This window comes from Bidens hawaiensis, unplaced genomic scaffold, assembly GCF_021521415.1.
Source record: "Bidens hawaiensis isolate Kalapana, Puna unplaced genomic scaffold, B.hawaiensis_p1.1 tig00000760_1, whole genome shotgun sequence".
Lineage (NCBI taxonomy): Eukaryota > Viridiplantae > Streptophyta > Magnoliopsida > Asterales > Asteraceae > Bidens > Bidens hawaiensis.
Genome location: NW_027491043.1, coordinates 2,654,476 through 2,676,943, shown reverse-complemented (window position 1 = coordinate 2,676,943; position 22,468 = coordinate 2,654,476). Strand labels below are relative to the sequence as shown.

The window sequence follows — 22,468 nt, the reverse complement described above, 5'->3', positions numbered from 1 at the left end:
TTCAAAAATTAAAACGTATATTCCAATAAATCAACTTGACGGGTTTTAATTCGCATAACTCAAAACACTTGGAAAACTAGGTTGTAAGCAACCAAACAACTCAAAGCTCATAAATTTGGTTTTTTGCATGTTTCTTTTGGATAGATTCCAGATAAGCTCCGTATGATTATACACATTTTGCAATACCTTTGATCCGCTTTGACTCTTGGCTAAAACCATCCAGTTATGCGAATATATAAACGGCACATTTAGTTATTTACTCCAACAAATTTGTTGAAACAACCGGTTAACATAATTGACAATATTTAGGATTTACGTATATATTTATATTACATATCATTATCACATGAATGTGTGCAACCGTAACATCCCGAGATTTCGTTTGATAAACTTTAAGTATTTAATTGAGGCAACTGATTTATATTAAATATAAAGAAAATAATGAGATTTGGTAGTTAAAGAGGGTAATGTGGAACTATCCTAATACTTTACTAATAATCAACCCCAACCTCATCTCCTTTGTTAGAACAAAAACGATTCCAAACATCATCGAATCTCAACTGCAAGGTTTGGTTTGGTTCGGTTCGGTTCGGTATAAGGTACTTGTCGACTAAAAAGCTTTATTAACGGTTTTGCATGGGACCACAAAGGATTGATAATCGAGGTGTGTGGAGTATAGTAACGATGCTAATTTATTTACAAGACTAAACGGTTCGAGCACCCGTAACAAATTGAATTAGGGTTTCTCAAAAACTGAAGTAAGTTTTCGCATGTTATTAAGTAATCATATGCATGGTAGTAGTTGAATTGATATAGTTCATGCTATGTATTGTGTCGGACGGTATAGGTATCGCATAGATATATAGTTACCGCAAGGATATAGTTATAGCATAACACATTTTTCATCTAAGTTTTGGGGTTTAAGCGACAACTTTGGACGTGGGATTACTTTAACGAGTTTGCTTAATTATGTGAATCAATTGTTTTGCCGCTATCAGATTAATGTGAGCATTGTAGTGTGTGAATACTTGGTCAATGAGAGAATTTTGGTAGGCTCTATGCTTTAGATGAAGCGATTACTTTAAAGTTCTAATATAGAATGTAAATGACAAGATGAAGTAGTTACTACTATACAATGGTTTGAGTAGGGATGAAGATTAGTAGAATTAAAAGCTTGAACGCCAAATGAGTTCTAGACACAAACGCACAAACATATATACATATATATATATATGTGTGTGTGTGTGTGTGTGTTTGAGGCTATGTGTAGCGCCAATATTCTATATTGTTTTTAGGATTGTGTATGTCATTCTAGTTTGCTTTTAGTCGATTTATTTCGCACTCGATGCGTTTATTTTGTATGGTTAAGATGTAAACTTTGGAAAAATGGGAACCCTATGAAAGGTTCACTTAACCCATTTGGGTGGGTCGGTTCTTGCTTCTTTTAACCGATTACAGTGTCGTTCACTATTTATATTATTGTTATATTGTTTTGTTCGATCGTATGATTTCACCCCACCCATCTCGACCGTTTATCAAGAACAAAGCTGTTCATTGTCGGATCTGATTTCGGGATCTACAATTGGTATCAGAACTTTCGGCTCTACTAGTTGTAATTTTTGAGTCACAAGCTTGAGTCTTGATATTTTTTTGAGTGTTTGAGACGTGTGGTTTGTGTGAAAAAGTGAGTTGTGGGTTCACAAAAGAAAGTTCCAGTTTCTTTGGTTTTGGTTGTGAAAAGTTTGTGAAATTTCAGTGTTTGGGTGTACTTGTAAGTTCTTGGTTAGTGAAAAAAGATCTCTTGGAGCCTACTGAAATTTTTTGGTTCAATTCGGTTGGAAATTTTGTTTCGAGTCATTCCATTCCACTCAACCATTCCCACTCCCTCCACCATTTCATTCCATTCCATTCGAGTCGAGCAACTTCCATTCGAACCAAACCATTCGTTGATTTTTTAACCGAGTGCATTAGTCAGGGTTTCTCCTCCTTCAACATGTGATTTACAATCGTTTCATGCTCTGCAGCCTGCAGAAATGAAATCACATTATCCAACTTAAAGTTGGGAAAATTTTCCTTCTCTCTGATGAATTTGATTGCTGTGTAACATTCACCAGATAAGGATGTGAGTAGTTTCTTGTTGAAATTAAAATCAGAGATCTGTAGATCTGTGGTTCTGATTTCATTCACTATAGCCATGAATCTTTGCAGTACAGACTTCAATCTCTCACCATCCTTGAATTTGAACCTGTCAAGTTGTTGTTTCAATCGATCCTTCTTAATATCCCTTAACTCGACATTCCCTCAAACATTTCTACAACTGTATCATACATCGCTTCAGCATTAGTGTGATGATTCACACTGCTGAAAATCTCCCAAGAAAGTCCTAACTTCAGCATGGGCATGGCTTTGTCCTCTCTTTTTCATCTGCCTTTCCACATTAGCATTGTTATTTGGGGTAAGAGAAGGAACATAGGGTCCATCTTTAATGGAGTTCCATAGTTTTGTATCATTGTAATTAACAGCGGCCTCAAACAACACTTTCCATTTGATGTAGTTCTCTTGACCGACTAGTCTCGGGATCTTATTAGTCGACACTTCTTGTTCATCCATGGCTTGACTTCTCTTCAGATCTGAACTCAGTCACGCACAAAAGCCTTTAAAGCTTCAAACTTTGATACTCAACCTTCTGTCTCGTGGCCTTCAGCAAGCTTACATAGCTCTGATACCACTTGTTAGGACCGGACCTAGCGCAAAACCTATAGAGGTTATCATGCTCGGATGTAAATCTTGCTCCGAAACTGAACTGTGCTCGAAGTCCTTGCTTTGATCACGTGACATTTTCTTATTGCATCCATGCTTGTCCCCATATGCTCGATCATCCTGTGCTTGTAACACTTGGTTAAAACTTGTATGATCAAGCTATTTGCTCGATTGGCAATCCATGCTCGATAGAAGAATACTCTTGCTTGTTGAAGTGTAGCTTGCTCGAAGCCTTAACACTTAGAAGAATTAACCATTTAAGGTTCTGAAGACCTTGCTCGAAGTAGTAAAACCATGCTCGATCGTCTAGGCTTGCTCGAATTCCATACTTAGCCGTTTTCTAAGGAGGTTGAGAAGATTCCAATCTTCCTTATCATAAATCCGACCCAACATTTGATAAAGAAATATTGTAAATCCAAGTATGAGCCAATTAGGATTACTATTCAATAAAAACCCAACTCAAAATATTTAAAAGTGTATGAAATATGACCAGCACTAAAAAAAGACAACGTGGTTGAAGGCAGGTATCCCGAAGTCAATCTTTTCATTAAGTTAATAGACTTTGTAGTTTGCATGTGGATTTAGCACTTTTTATACGAATGATGGTCAAGCTTGAAGCGACTATGCTACATGTCATTTTAAGTTTCTTAAGTTTTTTTGAATTATATTGCATTTGTAAATATAAACGCAGAGGCCTACTGGTCTCGGGATTTTTAATTTGTACAACACAAAACACTTATGAAACTTTCCTAAAAACACCTGAACAACTCAAAGCTATGGTTCGTAGACACAAAGTAGCCTACAAAATCAAGATGAAATAAAACATGAATGATTGAATAAAATTAAAATACAAGATGAAATGGGTTATAGATCCATGATTGAACTTCCTTTGTAGTTGATAATCTTCACCCTCATGAAGTGGCTGACGATAATTAGATGAAGAGTGAGTGGAGTAGTCGGGTTTTCTCTCAAATAATGGTCTCTTCAGACTAAATGTGCTGCATTATGTAAAACATGCTAATGGAAGATGTACGACTCTACAAAAGTGTGCATGGAAATGTATTGTGGTACACAACCCATTAAATTTGCCGTTTTGCATATTTCGTTTTGTCACACGTTGTTAAATGGAGGCAAGATGACATTGCAAGATATAAAATTTAATACCAAGTAAATTAGCTTGTATAATTTCTCAAGGTATGCCCAATTCTTAGCACCTGAATCAAAAGTCCACAATGCTTCCACGCATGTTTGCTAACAATTTTCATTTATGCTTAAGCTAGCTCGTGCTTAACGGTAGCCAAGGGTCTCCTGCCTTAAACCAAAAACTATAAAAAACGTTATACTACCCAAAAAAACCACAAACATGTATGCCACATTGTCAATCGTTGAAACTATCTGCTGAAACGTAAAAAAAAAGTCACCTAAAATAAATATATAAAAAAAACTTAAAAAAATAAATTAAAAAAATAACAAAAAATTGACCTTGTGGAAATGGATTGAAAAGCATTCAAGCTCTAGGGCAAAAGACCAATGGGCTATTCCCTAGTGGTATTCGTGAGTGTGTGGTTTTATTATCTTACTACACTAATGAAAGAAAATGTTGAAACTTAGGTGTCAACCCATATTTCTCCTAATTCCTAATCTCTCTTCTTATTCATTCTAGCTATTCATGGGTCATGAGACAAAACCATTTTGTCTAATGGGTTATAACATAGTGTGGATTTTATTCATTATTGAATTAATTATCATTTTCATGCATGAAGGTTGACCAATTACGCAACATTAGTATATTTTTTAAATTTCTTGCAAATCAACACCTGACGTTTCTAAAATATGCTACATTAAATTAACTTATAACTCTTTTGACAACCACAACTGAAATAACGGGTCTTATTTATTTTTATTATTAAAATCCAATTTTCCAATTCTAAATACTTCTTTGTATGCAGCATTTTATGTTGTATTTGAAAGATTATCATCACCATCTAAGATAACAACTTTGAGGTTGACTCGTGTTTAAAACAAACTTCAAGGATGTATTTACATTAACACCCAAACACCCCCTGATAACAAATATGTAAAAATAGGTTAAGGTTCGATATATAGTTACCTAAAATATATAATGCAGCTATTAGTACATCTAGGGAAAGAAGTAGAGTAAGAAAATATCAAGTGTAATATTTTAATATTGACTTCCTTGTTGTCTTCAAGTGCATATAGTTCTTTTACAAGTTACATAATAATATTATAAATGATTAGAAAAAATTGAAGAAGAAACATAAAATATAAAATTGAAGCACAAAACTAATTTGACATCAAGCATGGTTCAATATGCAGAATAATTAAATTGGCCACAATTACAGTATTCACAACCCAGCCCGTGCACACTTGTTCATAATTAGAATATTCCAATAATATTATTATGAATCTATTTAAGTAGACAACAAATGTACCCTTTGTTGTCTTCAAGACGTGCCGTTTTTTCAAAAAGAGCGCTCCATCGAAAAGACCATGGGACCTCGGCTTTGACCAGTCAGAAGCATGATCACCTGTTTGTTACTCTATCCAAAATTTTATAAAATGTATATATTATAAAAAAATTGATATAGAAGCGTTTAAAAAGTATATAAAAATTGTTAAAGAATTGACCCATTGATCGTTAAAAGCTTGTAGTCTACCACATTGTGAATTAGGTTCTTGTCGCCCCCCATCCCAAGATTACTGATCCGCTAATGGTAGAGTGCCCAAGGCTGATTTGACACCTGAATGAATGTATAATATTTTAGTTTAATTTGTTACACTTCGGTTTTGAGAAGTTAATATTATTGAGTCAAAAAACTTTTTTTTTACTATATGCAGATAATGTGACAAAAAATTACAATTACTATAAATATATAGATTTGCATACTTAGTAGGAAAAATCAAGATAATGTTGGAACGGAAAAAAGAAAGAAACATCACAAAATTTCATAAATTTAGCATTAAGATTTATACTATTAAAATTTTTAAGTTAGTTCTCAGATTACGTTTACTTGAGCTTTGACTCTCAAAAGTCGAACCAAAACCAAGTATTAGGCTAGAACCTTTTAACAAAAAACTTTTTTGAATTTTAAAACATTCCAAATTAGTCCTTTGTTCTCAAAATAACACAAAATCAAAATAACAACTTAAAACCTAGCCGACTTTTTACTAATATAAAAGTCAATAGCACACTAATCTTTGATTTGTAGTCAAATGAACCTAACGCATTGAATTTGAGACAAAATTACCCTTTCATACTTATATCAAATTGCCAATCTGGGGCTGCTACTGATTAAGTTTGACCAAAATTAATCTGCTGCAAATTAAGCCCAAATTGAATATGTTAACAATATGTTTGTTGCCTGAATTACCAATATACCATTTTAAAGACCCTTACGTCCATTAAACTCGCTAATTTACGTTTGTTAAGTTCGTTAGTTTATGTCCGTTAATATATTTTATATTAGCTTTAATAAATCCTTTACGTCCAACACATAATTTTTTAAATTACTTTAAACTGATTTTAGCTCAATTATGTACGTTCAACTATGTTCAATTATGTTCGGTTGTTATGTTCATGAACCATTTGTTTATACTGTTAATGAATGAACACAAACAAAAAATCCCGCTCTTTATGTTGTATTGTTCGTTTCAATCGTTTAAATAGTTAAAGTCAGACGAACAAACATGAAAACACTCTGTTTGTGTTCGTTTACAAGCCAAGCTTAGCAATTAGTCACAAATTTTAGATTTTACTTAGCGTAAATAACCATCTCCATTGCAATTAAATATACACATTATTACTGGTATGTCAAACAACTGATTGTTAACTTTATAAACATTAAGAATGTATAAACCCTAACTGCCCTAACCTGAGCTTGGCAGCCCATATCTTCCCAGCATTATATCTACTAGTTCATCCAAATCTTCGTTTTTCCCATATCGGATTTCGTTTTTAATATGACAGATACCTCTTTTGTGCAAAGAACTCCCAAATGTGTTAACTTCATAATTAGCTCCATGTAATACCCATAATACCATAAGAAAATTCCAAAAGCAAGCATGACTGGTATATAAATAATCATAATAATCGAGCAATTATAAATTTCGTTTTCAAATTTGATACAACAATATCCATGTTTGACAATCATTATATTTCTTTCTTCGTTAAATCTAATTAGAGCATTTGCCTTTTGCTTCAACTAATAAGAACCCTACTTAAGATAAAAATAGCGATAACAAACCGCAAATGGGTCACAAAAATGAATCTTCCTACTCATAAAATTACCTAAATTAGCGACTAAATCAGCATGCTATTTTTACATATGAATTGAAAATTAAGGGAATACAAGAACATTTAACATTTTTACCTATATTTAACATTTGACAAAATAACTCAATTTGTTAAATATTGGAATCCAACTAGCCTTTATATTATTTAATAACCGTAACGGCATTATTAGTTATTGGCACAAGAGCTTTGTAAGCAACTAGTTATGACCTATCTTTCTTGGCAATTGCCAAAATGTGATTGGTCACTTATACATATATCATAAGTTGAATACTAGGTTTAATTTAAAAGAACCCATCATAGTTGAAAGCCAGAGCGCCAAGTTGAAATATATTATCATCATTTGAAAAACACTACTGAAGACAATATTTGGTGAAAGTTTATTTAATTTGAAAGAAATAATTCAACTTGGCCATGGTTTCCAACCATCCTCTTTCGTGACAGTTGCCATCTACATTTGTCAATATTAATTTTCATTTATTTAGTACAAAATGTTTGCCATTTGTAAAACTAAAACGTTGAAAGTTTTTTTAAAAAAGTGACGGCTTATCTGAAATAAAAAGTGACGGACAAACATTCAATGTAAAACAAGTTAACGAAGGGGAAAATCATGAATAGAGCCTTTTATTTTTGACAAAACTAAAAAGTTGTAATAGACATTAGTTATTGACTGAAGATGAATTTTTTAATTCAACTAGACCCTGACCATGACCAACCTTTTTGGTGTGAACATGCAGGTGAAGGTTTCATTTGACTGAAATATTGAAATAATCAAAGATGGTGTGATATAACGTCGCATATTTTGCAGTATAAATAGAGTTGATGTGTTTAGCATTTGTCACACAACCTGAATTTTCAATACGTACCTCTCTGATCACAAAAGTCTTTCAATTAATTATGGAATCATCAGCAGCAGCGGAAACTCCGAAATCTCAGCTATCCTTGCCCTTGAGAACAAGAATTGTACTATCGGCAACAGACCTTGCAATCGACCCACTTCTCCGGGATGACGGCACGGTGCCCCGCGGTCTTCTCAATCTCGTGGACTTTCAGATCCCGGCATTGTCCATACCCGTCAACGGTGTCAAGACACACGATGTCATGGTGGATCCAACTCGCAATCTCTGGTTCCGTGTATTTGTCCCCACGCATTACGCTGAAGAAGATCTCCCGGTGATGGTGTACTTTCACGGCGGTGGATATATTTTCCTCTCCCCGGATGTGGCGATATTAGACTATGTGGGCCGTAAGTTCGCGAGCGAATTGCGTGCCATTGTTGTTTCTGTCGACTACCGTCTTGCACCAGAGAACCGACACCCTTCCCAACATGACGATGGGTTTGATGTGCTGAAATTTCTGGACAATGAAGATAACCGGTCAAAATGGCTGCCGGAGAATGCCAGCATTTCACGGTGCTTTATCGTCGGTGATAGCGCTGGCGGACACCTAGCTCATCATGTGACTCTAAGAGCCTCCCAATTCCAATTCCAGCAACTCCAGGTACGACTTAACTATATATATGTATACATATGCTACTGGATTCATGCATTATTATCCGTATATAAACATATCTAATTTCCTAGTTTGAAAAATCAACAACTTCGTATCTTTCTAATTGAAGCATCGTACACACGTAAGTTGTATTTTGTAAGAAATTAAGAAGAAATGAGTGATCTAAAATCCAACAACAAATACCACCCGCATGATTGCTGATGAACAGTATGATGGCTTGTAGGTAATTGGGCTAGTGGCGATCCAACCGTTTCTCGGCGGGGAGGAGCGAACAGATTCTGAAATACGGATGGATGGATCAGTACCTCTCGTGACAATGAAGCGGACCGATTGGTTTTGGAACGCGTTCATGCCCCTAGGTGAACCCTTCAACCGAGACCATCCTATCATCAATGTTACGGGGCCCAATGCCGTGGACATATCCAAAATGGATTTTCCCGCGACAATGGTGGTCGCGGCTGGGTTTGATACCCTCCGGGACCGACATATAAGGTACTACCAGTGGCTCAAGAAGTCCGGGAAGGAAGCGTACTTGATTGACTACCCAAACACATTTCATGAGTTCTTTCTCTTCTCGGAGTTGCCAGAATCCGATCAACTTATGTTAGATATGAAGGACTTCATTAACAAGGTCTTAAATAAGGTATTGACGAAAAGCCTCCAAACACTAAATATTTTGTTTCTGTTAATTTGTTCATGTATTTCATAATATTCATTTCACATGCTCAATTATCCTTTGTATATTGCTTGCTTTCAGGTTTAGAAGATTTACATTGACATGGGGTTTATGAAAAGACTAATAATATTATGAACTTTTATTCATTTGTATGTTATTTCCTTTGATTATCTTTTCATTTTTTAAATAAACACAAGTAGCTTTTATGCTAAAATATTTGTAAATATGTAGTATCATATTTACCTTCTTCTTCTGTGCATTTGAGTTAATGTATATTGTACGTAACTGAATTATAAACGCTCTTTAATCCTCCATTGTATTAGTATTATTTACATGCTGGTTTATTTATTTTGTTTTATTATGTTTTTTGGCATTCATATGTGTGTGTGAACAATCCAGCTTGAATACAAACAATTAAGAACGAATTCATTTATTATTCTGATTTTAAAAATATTAAAATCACAAGAAAATTGAATATATTTGATTTTATATATGTGTTGTAATTATTTCTAACTTCTATGTTCAAAAATTAAAACGTATATTCCAATAAATCAACTTGACGGCTTTTAATTCGCATAACTCAAAACACTTGGAAAACTAGGTTGTAAGGACCCAAACAACTCAAAGCTCATAAATTTGGTTTTTTGCATGTTTCTTTTGGATAGATTCCAGATAAGCTCCGTATGATTATACACATTTTGCAATACCTTTGATCCGCTTTGACTCTTGGCTAAAACCATCCAGTTATGCGAATATATAAACGGCACATTTAGTTATTTACTCCAACAAATTTGTTGAAACAACCGGTTAACATAATTGACAATATTTAGGATTTACGTATATATTTATATTACATATCATTATCACATGAATGTGTGCAACTGTAAAATCCCGAGATTTCGTTTGATAAACTTTAAGTATTTAATTGAGGCAACTGATTTATATTAAATATAAAGAAAATAATGAGATTTGGTAGTTAAAGAGGGTAATGTGGAACTATCCTAATACTTTACTAATAATCAACCCCAACCTCATCTCCTTTGTTAGAACAAAAACGGTTCTACAAGCTATGGAAAAAGAGTAGAAAGAGAAACTTAGAGGAAAACTAGAAACACCCTTCTTGTATCCAAACTCATTAGTAAAGAATTAAGGATTATGTTTGGCAAAGATTAACTATATCAAAGGTTTATGTTAATTCCAAACATCATCGAATCTCAACCACAAGGTTTGGTTTGGTTCGGTTCGGTATAAGGTACTTGTTGACTAAAAAGCTTTATTAACGGTTTTGCATAGGACCACAAAGGATTGATAATCGAGGTGTGTGGAATATAGTAACGATGCTAATTTATTTACAAGACTAAACGGTTCGAGCACCCGTAACAAATTGAATTATGGTTTCTCAAAAACTGAAGTAAGTCTTCGCATGTTATTAAGTAATCACATGCATGGTAGTAGTTGAATTGATATAGTTCATGCAATGTATTGTGTCGGACGGTATAGGTATCGCATAGATATATAGTTACCGCAAGGATATAGTTATAGCATAACACATTTTTCATCTAAGTTTTGGGGTTTAAGCGACAACTTTGGCCGTGGGATTACTTTAACAAGTTTGCTTAATTATGTGAATCAATTGTTTTGCCGCTATCAGATTAATGTGAGCAAAAGACAATGGGCTATGTCCTAGTGGTATTCGAGAGTGTGTGGGCTTATTTATTTATATATTTATTTTGCCAAAATGGCAGGGCTCGAGCATGAAAAGGAGGTAGTGGAGTATTTCTCAAGTGCAAATGTGGTGCGGGCTAAACTTTCTTTGTAGAGTTTTACTATTTTCAAAAGGGTCAACTCCTATTTTGAAGTAACTCCTTGAACCAGCCCTGCATGTCCCAACCAACCATTTGAACATTACTAATTTGTTGCTAGCGAAAAGAACAACCATTTCATATGTGAAAGGGAAGAAGATGCAACAAAAATAACCACCCATATTATAAATAAAACAAAATAGTTAGAAACAGTTACCTAATTCAGCTTAGTGGAATGGGTTTGATATAGGATATTTTTTGCTTGCAAAAACAAGACACCAATGAATAAATTGAGCATGCAAGCGAATGAAGCTGACTTAGGGAACTGAGCAAGGATAATATTCTTGTGTTAACACTCGTTCTTGATTACAATTCATATGAATTAACGAGTATGAGAACACATAAACATTTAACATTTTTAGATATTTCATGTAACAGCTATTTATATTTAATATTGGACAAAATAACTCAAAATGCTAAATATTGGAAGCCAACAGGCCTTTATATTACGCACTTAATAACTGTAAAGGCATTATTAGTTATTTACACAAAAGTTTTGTATGCAACTAGTCGTGACCTATCTTTCTTGGCAATTGCCCAAGTGCAATTTGTCACTTTTAATATAACAAAGTTGAATACTAGGTTTTTAAAGAACCTATCATAGTTGAAAGCCGAGCACAAGTTGAAATATAGTATCGTCATTTGAAAAACATTACTAAATCTAATAATAGGTGAAATTTTATTTAATTTGACAGAAATAATTCAACTAGACCATGATCTCTAACCATCCTCTTTCGTGATTCACTACAAGAAAACTGCGTATTAGTGGTGACACATGTCGCCGCTAATAGCTACCAAAATCACCGCTAATAGCTTGTCGCTAATAGTCACAAGTCGCCGCTAATAAGTCACGGTTGCCGCTAATACTTTGTCGCCGCTAATAATATATTTCGCCGCTAATATACAGGGTTTTAGCCGCGACATGTGTCGCCGCTAATAGTCACATGTCGCCGCTAATAGTAGCAGGCATGCTGTCCAGCACTGCTCTATTTTCGGTTCCTTTCCTGACCTGTTCTCCTACATTTCATGATAATTTCCAGATTTTCAAAACAACACAAATCCAAAAAATTTCATACGCATATATATCATAAACATAAAACATCGTCTAATAAGATAAAACACGAAAACAACAGTATTAAACATAACAATAGTCTAGATAAAACATCGTCCAAAATACTCTCTGTTGGTATATGATGTCAGTAGTTCAGTATATAGTGTCTGTAATCGAGTTAGTTGGATTTGTGTTTTGTATTAAGCGAAGTTCTCACAGGTTCGTTTGTTATAGGCGAACTTGTGGAACAAGCGAAGTTAGGGACAACTTCGCCTAAACATGCTAGGCGAAGTTGTCGTGCTTTATAAGCTGTTAGGTTACGGCTGAGTTTATGGATCAGAGATAGTTTTCAGTTTACGAGTTATTGAGTTTGTGTAATCGGTGATCAGTGAATCACGTGTTTCCAGTTGCAATACAACGTGTCTTTGTTTATTGTAACGTGTGTTTAATCGTGTTATCGTGTATCGTCTTCTACGCTCGTATCGTCTTACGTAGGGATTCCGCACTTACGTAGAACGAGATATTCCGTGTAGATCCGGCTGGGAACCTACAAATGGTATCAGAGCATTTGCTCGTGATTGTGTGGTTCGGGATTATCACGCGGTGTAGAAATCGTTCCGTTCGACTATTCGCGGGACGAGTTTACCGAGTTTTTGTGTCCTACTCACCTCCCACCATCATAAACAACCCATTACACCTTCGCATACCTCGCAAAATCCAGAAATCAAACCTGCAAAATCATCGTGTTTATCAGGCGAAGTTGCCGCTACTGTTTGTAGGGTTTAGGCGAAGATATAAGGTTAAGCGAAGTTATCTACAACTTCGCCTACCTCACAAGTTCGCTTAACTTAAGCGAAGTTATCTACAACTTCGCCGATTCAGGCGAATTTAAAAAGGGAGCGAAGTTAAGAATTCAAGCGAACTTAAGACTTAAGCGAAGTTATCCACAACTTCGCCTACAGTACTGTTAAGAATAAAATTTTTATTTTTCGAGTTTCTTTGTGTTTTCGTTTCGTAAAAGATGACTTCGATAAATATTACGGAACCGGTGAAGATGGAAGTGGAAGCGGGTTCAGCTACTAAGGCACCAAAGATGCTTAAGGGTACCGATTTCGTGGCGTGGAAAGATCGGTTTGAGCAATATGTTAAATACCAAGATGCTAAGATGTGGGTGTGCATTCAAGATGGATACATTCCACCAACTGCTTTGTATGAGGGTCGTGAACAGATTAAGAAATACAACAAGATGGAAGAGGAAGAAAAGAAGATGTATAAGGCTGAAAGCAAAGCTCATGCTGCGATTACAATGGCTCTTCCACAAGAGATTCTTCACACCTTCAGGAAGTATAAAACCGCCAGAGAGCTATGGGAAGAGCTTGAAAACCGATTTGAGGGTAATGTGGGGATTCGTGCATCCAAGATTAAACTACTCAAAACCCAATTCTCGATGTTCAAGTATCTGAAGAATGAATCACTTGATGATATCATCACGAGATATTATCATCTGATGACCGAACTCAGCAATTATTCCATTGCTTACAAAGAAGATGAGATCGTAGAAAAGCTTCTTGATGCTCTCCCACCAAAATGGGAGATGTACACTGTCTTGATGAGAGAAGATAAAGAGTTTGCCGACTATGACTTAGAAACCGCAGTCAACAAACTACGAACTTTTGAACTTAACATGGTTCGAAAAGAGACACCAACTGATCAGGTTCAGGATCCGGGAATGTATGGTGCGAAAGTTAATTCAAGTTCAAGTTCGAAGTCTGAATCATCTGCTTACTACTCAAAGGGAGACTCGGGCGCTAACTCAACACATGAAGGTCATGTATCTCTCAACATGAATGGTGATGTGTGTTTTGTAGCTGGTGGATCAAATGCTTCTAAACCTCAAGCAACCAAGGGTAGTTTTTCCTCAAGTGTTCCTAACAACAACTACTCTAAGATGCCCATGAGTGTTAAATCTGCTGAACAGCAGTTTGCTCTCTATGCATCTTTCATTGCTTCGTACGAAAATTACATTAAAGGTAAGATTGTTGACCCTGCAACTTTAGACGAAGACTATGATCAGATCGATGCTGATGATCTGGAAGAGATGGATCTGCAGTGGCAGATGGCTATGATTGTAAGAAGGGTTAAGAGGTTTATGAAGAAGACAGGTAGAAAGTTTGTTGGTGAGAGACCAGGTTTTGATAAGTCAAAGGTGCGGTGTTACAACTGTCAGCAGAATGGCCACTTTGCTAAGGAATGCACAAATGACAGAGTTGAACGCAGTCAGAACAGGTCTACACAACAGAGTGGAGGAAGTAGTGAGAATAGGGCGATGATATCCAGACAGAACGGGGAGTACAACTGGAATCTGCATGTTGAGGAAGTGTTCGAACAGGCCAATTTGGCGAACATCGAAACTGCAGGAAGTGAGAAAGTGACTGGAGAAAATCAAGCTTACATGGCAGAAGTGACAGACCAACTCTCCGAGGTAAGTACTAAACTCCCTTGTACGAAATGTGAAAATCTATCTGAACAATTGACAACTATAACTGATCAGTTTGTTAGTTTGGATGCTCAATTTAAAATATTAAAAGAAGATCATCATTACACTAAAGCTAGAGAAAATAGTTACAAGGTAAAAATAAAAGCTAGTGAGAAAGATATCAGAAGTCTTAAAGCTAGTCTAGCTGAAAAAATACAAGTAATTGATCTTAGCTATGAAGTGTTAGAAGAGAAAACCAAGCTAATAACTGAAAGGGATAAACAGATAGCTGATCACCAGGTGAAAGTGGTGGAACTAAACAGAAAACTTGAGCAATTTAGAAATTCCTCCGCTATACTTGATCACCTCGTTAGTGATCAAAGTTCCCCAGTTAAAAGGGGAGGAATTGGATATCATGAAGTTCCACCACCTTATAATCATAACTATACTTATGATCCTAGTAATCAGAAATCTGTTGATGTTGAAATTGGTCAGACAGTTCCAGTTAAGGTTACTATTAAAGATCCAGAAGTTAGTAAAGGCGAAACGAGTAAGCCTGTTTCGAGTGTTAAGATTTCTGTTCCTAGTCCTGTCTCATCAAATTCGGACAAGACATCCGAGTCGAGTGAGACAAAAGTAGAGGAAGTGTTACTAAAACGTGGAGAGGAAAATAAACCAACTGAAAAGAATTCTCCACTAAACCCGTATGTCCCACCATATGTTAGACAAATGGGCAGTAATGCAGCCTCAACATCTAAAGCAACTATTGAGACGAAAGTTGAACACAGGAGTTGTTTCAGATGCAATCAAATAGGACACCTGATTGCTGATTGCCCTCTGAAGCAGAGATTCAGAGGTATGAGGCCTTCGAAAACTGAGAATAGAACTAACAGTAACCACTATAATGGTAAAAATGAAAACTCATCAAAGTTCAGACATTGGACTAATCCAGGTTTTCAAAGAAATCGATCACAGTTTTTCCCTGTTAACAACCAAACCATTAGTAATAATTCATTTAATTCACGAAGGTTTGGATGGCCTCATAGTCAATCTACAAGAAGGTATCCTTTTAGGACTTACAGAAATCATACTAATACTAACTTTGAAAACCAAAGTACGGGATGTATCGACCCAAGACCAATAGGTCTTGGGTCCCCAGATTTTAATCCTTTGCTTTAATCGTGCAGGAACAGTTGAACAGGGCTGCAAACAATCTATGGGTTGTGGATAGCGGCTGTTCCTGGCACATGATGGGTAACAAGAATTTGTTACACGAATGGAAACCTGTTCAGGGAGGAAGAGTAAGTTTTGCTGGAGAGAGCGGTGGAAGGATTACTGGAATTGGGACGGTGACTAATGGTAAAATGACGTTAGAGAAAGTGAATTTCGTTGAAGAACTAAAGCATAATCTGCTGAGTGTATCGCAGATCTGTGACAAAGATTACACTGTGCACTTTACCAAGAATGAAGCGATCAACCTGTATCCTGGTTTCAAGATACCAGAGGATTGGATAGTAATGAGGGCTCCAAGAGAAAAGAATATGTATGTTATGGACATGAGGTCGACTGAGATGGCAACAGAAGAATCTTGTCTTCTGTCAAAAGCAACTGAATCGGAGTCCGAGTTATGGCATCGAAGAATGGGGCATATTCATCTTCGGAAAATGAACTACATTGTCAAGAATGGGCTGGTGCTGGGTGTTCCTTGAAGAATTTCAACTTTGAAGACCAATGCTTATCGTGCAGAAAGGGAAAGCAACACAAGAAATCCCATCACACCAAAATGTTAATTCAATCGTCAGTACCCTAGACCTACTTCACATGGATCTCTTCGGTCCCGTGAATGTAAAAAGCCTAGGTGGAACATCATACTGCTTGGTGATAACTGATGATTTCTCTCGATATTCTTGGGTATATTTCCTGAAGTCAAAGGATGAAACTATTCAGATGGTAATAAATTTGATTACCAAGGTTGAGAATATTATGGGGAAAAAGGTTAAATACATCAGGAGTGACAATGGGACAGAGTTCAAAAACTATCAGATGGAGATCTTCTGCTTACAGAAAGGAATAGACCGCCAGTACAGCGCCCCGTATACTCCGCAACAAAATGGGGTGGCTGAGAGGAAGAACAGAACGTTAATTGAAGGAGCCAGAACTATGCTGGCTGATTCAAAACTTCATGTGGTGTTCTGGGCTGAAGCTGTTGCAACAGCCTGTTATATCATTAATAGAGTGTTAACTGTTAAATGATTGAATAAAACATGTTATGAACTTATGCATGGGAGAAAGCCTAACATGAGTGGTCTCGAACCATTTGGGTCTCCGTGTTCGATATTAAAGACAAATTCTAAATTTGGTGAAATAGCCGACGAAGGTATTTTAGTCGGATATGTTGTTGGGACTCCCAACAGACGAGTCTTTAATACATCGACCAGCAAGGTTGAGGTGGTGTGTAACACTGATATCACAAGTTACAAATCACCAAAACCAAGCACGGGACCCGCTGGGGTTTTCGACTATGATAGGCTTTTTAAATCTTTTAACATTTCTTACTTGGATTGTGCAGAAGTAGATGAGAGGATTGCTACGAAGATGCTTTACGATGAGGAAGACAATTTTGTGCAATGACCGCAGTATGATGAATGTCAACCTTCCTCGTCAAATGCTGTTGATACCCCTGCTGCCTCTACAGAAGAGGAATTCTTCAATCCGTTTCACTTTCAACAACAATCACCCATTGATGAGCAACCTTCGAACTTGGAAGACAATCTGCAAGTCAGTTCGGTTCCGACTACGAGAGTTCACAAAAATCACCCTTTGGAGAACGTGATAAGTGATATGTCTGACGGTGTATAAACAAGATAAAGCTTGAATGAGCACACCTGTGTTTACACAAGCATTAAAGATACGGGCATAATCAACGAATGCTTGTACACCTGCTTCATCAGCCAGATTGAACCAAAGAACTATCAAATGGCTCTCAAGGACAGCTCGTGGGTCGAAGCCATGCAAGAAGAGTTAGCCCAGTTCAAGAAAATGGAGGTATGGAATTTGGTTGCAAAACCGAAAAATGTGCATGCGATTGGCACCAAATGGGTTTTCAAATGCAAGAGAGATGAAAAAGGGATTATTATCAGGAACAAGGCGAGGCTGGTTGTAAAAGGTTTTAATCAGCAAGAGGGGATCGACTACAATGAAGTGTTTGCTCCTGTGGCGAGACTAGAAGCAATTCGATTGTTTTTGGCATTTGCTGCACACAAGGAGATGAAGGTGTTCCAGTTAGACGTGAAAAGTGCGTTTCTTAACGGTAAAGTCGATGAGGTAGTGTACGTTGAGCAACCTCCGGGTTTTACTAACCCAGAGTTTCCTGATCATGTGTACAAGCTAAGTAAAGCGCTATATGGGCTACATCAGGCCCCTCGTGCCTGGTACTCAACTTTATCCGATTACTTGTTTGAGAATGAATTTGAAAGGGGAAGGATAGATAGTATACTGTTCGTTAAGAGAAATGGAAGAGACTTTCTTCTGGTTCAAGTCTATGTGGACGACATCATCTTCGCTGCATCAAAAGTCGCCATGTGTCAGGAGTTTGAAGCCATCATGAAACAGAGGTTTGAAATGAGTGCTATGGGTGAACTAACTTTCTTTTTAGGACTGCAGGTTGATCAGAAGAAAGATGGGATGTTCATTCATCATACTTAGTCCATGACGTTCTCAAACGCTTCAAGATAGAGGACAGCACTCCATTTGATACTCCAGTTTGCGTCAACCATAAACTGGGTGCTGATTCAGACAGTGATGCAGACGTGGACCCAACCCAATATCGGGCAATCATAGGTTCTTTAATGTACTTAACTGCTTCTAGACCTTATATTATGTTTGCAGTTTGTCTTTGTGCACGCTTTAAGGCAAACCCAAAGGAATCTCACTTGAAGGGTGTGAAGAGGATATTGCGATATCTCAAAGGCAAGCCTAAGCTGGGGTTGTGGTACACGAGAGGAGGAGACTTGGAGTTGGTCGCCTACACAAGTTCTGATAATGGAGAATGCAATCAGAGTCAGAAGTCAACAAAAGATGGATGTCAGTTTCTTGGAGGCAGATTAGTGTCATGGCAGTGCAAGAAGCAGACCTCAGTCGCCATTTCAACCTGTGAAGCAGAATATATGGCAGCATCGAACTGCTGCTCCCAGGTTCTTTGGATACAACAGCAATTGCGCGATTATGGTCTAAATTTCACTCATACTCCTATTTGCATTGATAACACTGCTGCTATCTCAGTAACTAACAATCCCGTAAAGCATAGCAAAACTAAACACATTGACATCCGTCATCATTTTATACGGGATTGTGCTGAGAAGAAACTGATTGTGCTCGAAAAGGTTGATACGTTAGATAATTTCGCTGATTTGTTTACTAAAGCGTTTGACAAAATGCATTTTCAAAACCTTGTTGAGCTGAATGGGATGATCAATCCCGAGTAACCGTGTTTTTCATTTTTGTTTAAAAAAAAAAACGTCACTATCGCTTAGAATTATGTCGGTTGCCTCAGTTTGAAGGACATATCTTCGGATATGTTTGGTCCTCATCTCTACTTGTAGAATATGAGGATAGCCATTAACTAGATGACTGAAAGTGACCGGGGCGGTTTATGATGTGTTTTTAAATTCTTTCGCTGAAAATTAGTCGTTCATACTTAGTTAGAAGGACACATACTCGTATGTGGTCGGTCCAGCTGATCCATAGGATCTTCAGGATAGCCGTTTACCTGAAGACTTCGACTTGATCAGGGCGATAGAAGTTAAAATTTTTTTTGGGAGATGAAATTATTTTTCAAGTCTACTACTTCGTAAGAAGTTCCTTTACTATGTTTATCAGAAAATTGATCCAACCTTGGAAAGTGATAGATATATTGATTCTGTGTGCTTAACTAGTGAAGTTATTAGGCCTAAAAGACATTAGAACAGTCATTGTATGTCATGGTAGCTTTTTGTGGTGCGTAAAAGTAGAAGTGATACTAACTAAATCTACTCGATTTTACGTGGAAACATCTTAAGAGTTGTGCATGTCTCCATATATATCTTTCCGAATGATAGGCAGAAAAGCTATTACCCAGTCATACACGAGCCCGTGAGTGTTCTGATTCCCATGAAGACAGCGTGTCAAGAAACTGCAGTGATCCAGATTCAGGACTTGCAGTTGTTTCCTACTCTGAAGTTGTGTAAATATTTATTTAAAAAAAATAAAAAAAAAATAAAAAATAAAAAATAAAAATTGTGTTATTGAGACATTCTAGAGTTAATAATGTTAATACTTCTCAATCAAGATGCAAGAAGAGTCTAAAGATCGAAGAGTACATATACTACTTAATCAGACACTACGGATCGAGGTCAACTCGGGGTGACTTGGGGAAAGCCAAATACGCTTTGAGAATAGATAGGAGGCATCATAATCTCTGAGTTGTTGCCCATTTAAGTTTTGAGCTTAATTGAACCTAATTTGTATCACAGAAACGATGAAAACCATTTTAAGTTATTTACCTGCTTACAACCTGTTTCTTTATGTCATAATACAGCTGAACATGGATCTATGTGACAGTCACGCAATTAGTATGATTCCTGTTCGGATATTTTCTAAAACGTGGTAGTCCCTGTCGAGACTGAAATTTGATCCCGTGTACTTTATTTTTAAAAAGTTTTTCTACTTATGTAGTTGTATGATTTTATACCTGGTTACTTGGTCTTGATTGTATCATTTAATTCTTTAAAGGATGTTTTAAAACTTAATTGCAAATTGTTCAAATTATAGGGGTTTGTTTTGTAAAGTTTAATACAGGCGAACTTATCCATAACTTCGCCTGCAATAGGCCAAGTTATCCATAACTTCGCCTGTATAACCTTGACCCTATATAAAGGATTTTTAAGGTCAAACTGTTTATTATTTTCATAAACCAGCGAACTTACTTCCGTAACCCTAAGCGAACTTATCGAATCGAATCCTCTGTGTTAATTTTTTCTCGATTTCAACTCCGATTAAAGGTGTGTAGGGTTATTGTATCGAATATTCACTGTCATTGATGTAAATCAAAGTGTATTTTGACCCGTTTCGTGACCTCGGTCTTTCGAAACCTCACCACCCGATTTTCAAACTTGTTATTACGTGGTCGTAATCATAGTGATCGTATAGATCTTCATAATATCATGTGTTTATCACCGAACATTCTCCAAATTGATCCAAATCAGTTCGTTTGAAAGTCTAATATGTCGCTTATTCATATTCGGCGAAGTTACAGTTTAGGCGAAGTTATCCTCAACTTCCCCTAAGGTTTAACTTCGCCTGATATTTAATTATGTAACAGTATATGAGGCGAAGTTGTGGTTAGGTGAAGTTATCATTAACTTCGTCTGGCCCTTTTTATTTAATATTTATTAGGCGAAGTTCAAGTTGAGGCGAAGTTGTTCCCAACTTCACCCCACCTCTAACTTCGCCTATACAGAATAAATCATAACTTCGCTCATGGTAAAAGGCGAACTTGTGATTTGCCTCGACGATTCTCTAACTTAGTTTGTTTGTTGCAGAAATGGCAGCTGTAGCTGGAGCAGGCGGTGCAGGTGGTGATGAAGGTGGAGACAATAACCGACAGTTTTTCCCGGGGCATAACATGTACATCACCTTGGACCCGGATGCGAGCGGTGTTGATGATTTCCGCGAGATCATCACGTTCCTACTCCGCTCGCGTATATTCCACGCGATTACCACAACACTGCCGAAATCTTTGCCAAACATTGAAGATTTCTAGCAGATAGTGGAATATGACTGTCGAGTCGAGCCCCCGGTTATGCGTGCAACGGTCAACAATCAGATAGTACAGTTCTCATCTGAACAGATCAGGGTGGCTTTGCGGTTTGGAGATGAAACGAGAGACGATCCTACCGACTTTGTAGCTCCATTCCGAGATGGTGCGTTTCTGAGAATGGGATATTCTGGTCCCTTGGGGGATACTCAGAGACGCAAGGGGTTCTTGCTAGACCAGTGGCGCTTTCTCATGCACATGATGATTGTGTGCATGTCTGGGAGAAAGGCTGGTACAGATGGTATGGGCGCGACCATGCAGTCGGCGATGACTGCACTGACTTACAATAAGTGTTACAGCTTTTGTCAGATGGTATTCTACGAGATAGATCGTCAAAGACGAGCGGTGGCGCGTGAGAGATTTCTCATGTATCCAAGATTCCTCCAAATGATCTTGAATCATGTTGCTCCCACGCTACCTCAACGCCGCCCAATCAGATATGTGGAAAGTGTAAGTAAAAGGATCTTCGCTCAGTGCAGATCATCCAGTGCGAGGAGCAAACCTGAGCTCCGTCCTCAACATACTCCATTATTCGGGTACTTGATCAACCCAGAGTATGTTCCAGCTCGTGGGGACGAGTTTCGGGATCCTCAACCACAACAGGCTGGAGCACCTCAAGCTATACCTGCTGCTCCTGTTGTGTTACCGGAGGAGAATGTAGACCTTGATGCAGAGTTTGGCGGTCAAGGATTCTTTGAATGGAGCGGGTTGATTCTGAAGAGAATGTGCAAGTCTTGGTTGAAAGGGTTTCTAGTGTGAATGTTACTAGGGCAGCTACAACGGTGGCTGATTCAGATTCTTCAGATGAAGATGTGGCTGAAGCGAGACGGATTTTTGTAACACAGGAAAGAATTCATGGGAAAAGAAAGAGAGCCGATGATGACAGTGATTCAGATTTTGAGGAAGAAGTTCATCAGTTGGTTCGTAGATCAAGAAGGGAGAGGACAGGTGCAGGTTCGGGAGCTG

At 37.2% G+C, this 22,468-nt stretch overlaps 1 pseudogene; it reads left to right on the top strand.

Annotated features, from left to right (window-relative positions):
* Positions 1–7,969: 7,969 nt before the first annotated feature.
* LOC143534993 (putative carboxylesterase 18 pseudogene) lies at positions 7,970–9,347 on the top strand (annotated as a pseudogene).
* The last annotated feature ends 13,121 nt before the right edge of the window (positions 9,348–22,468 follow it).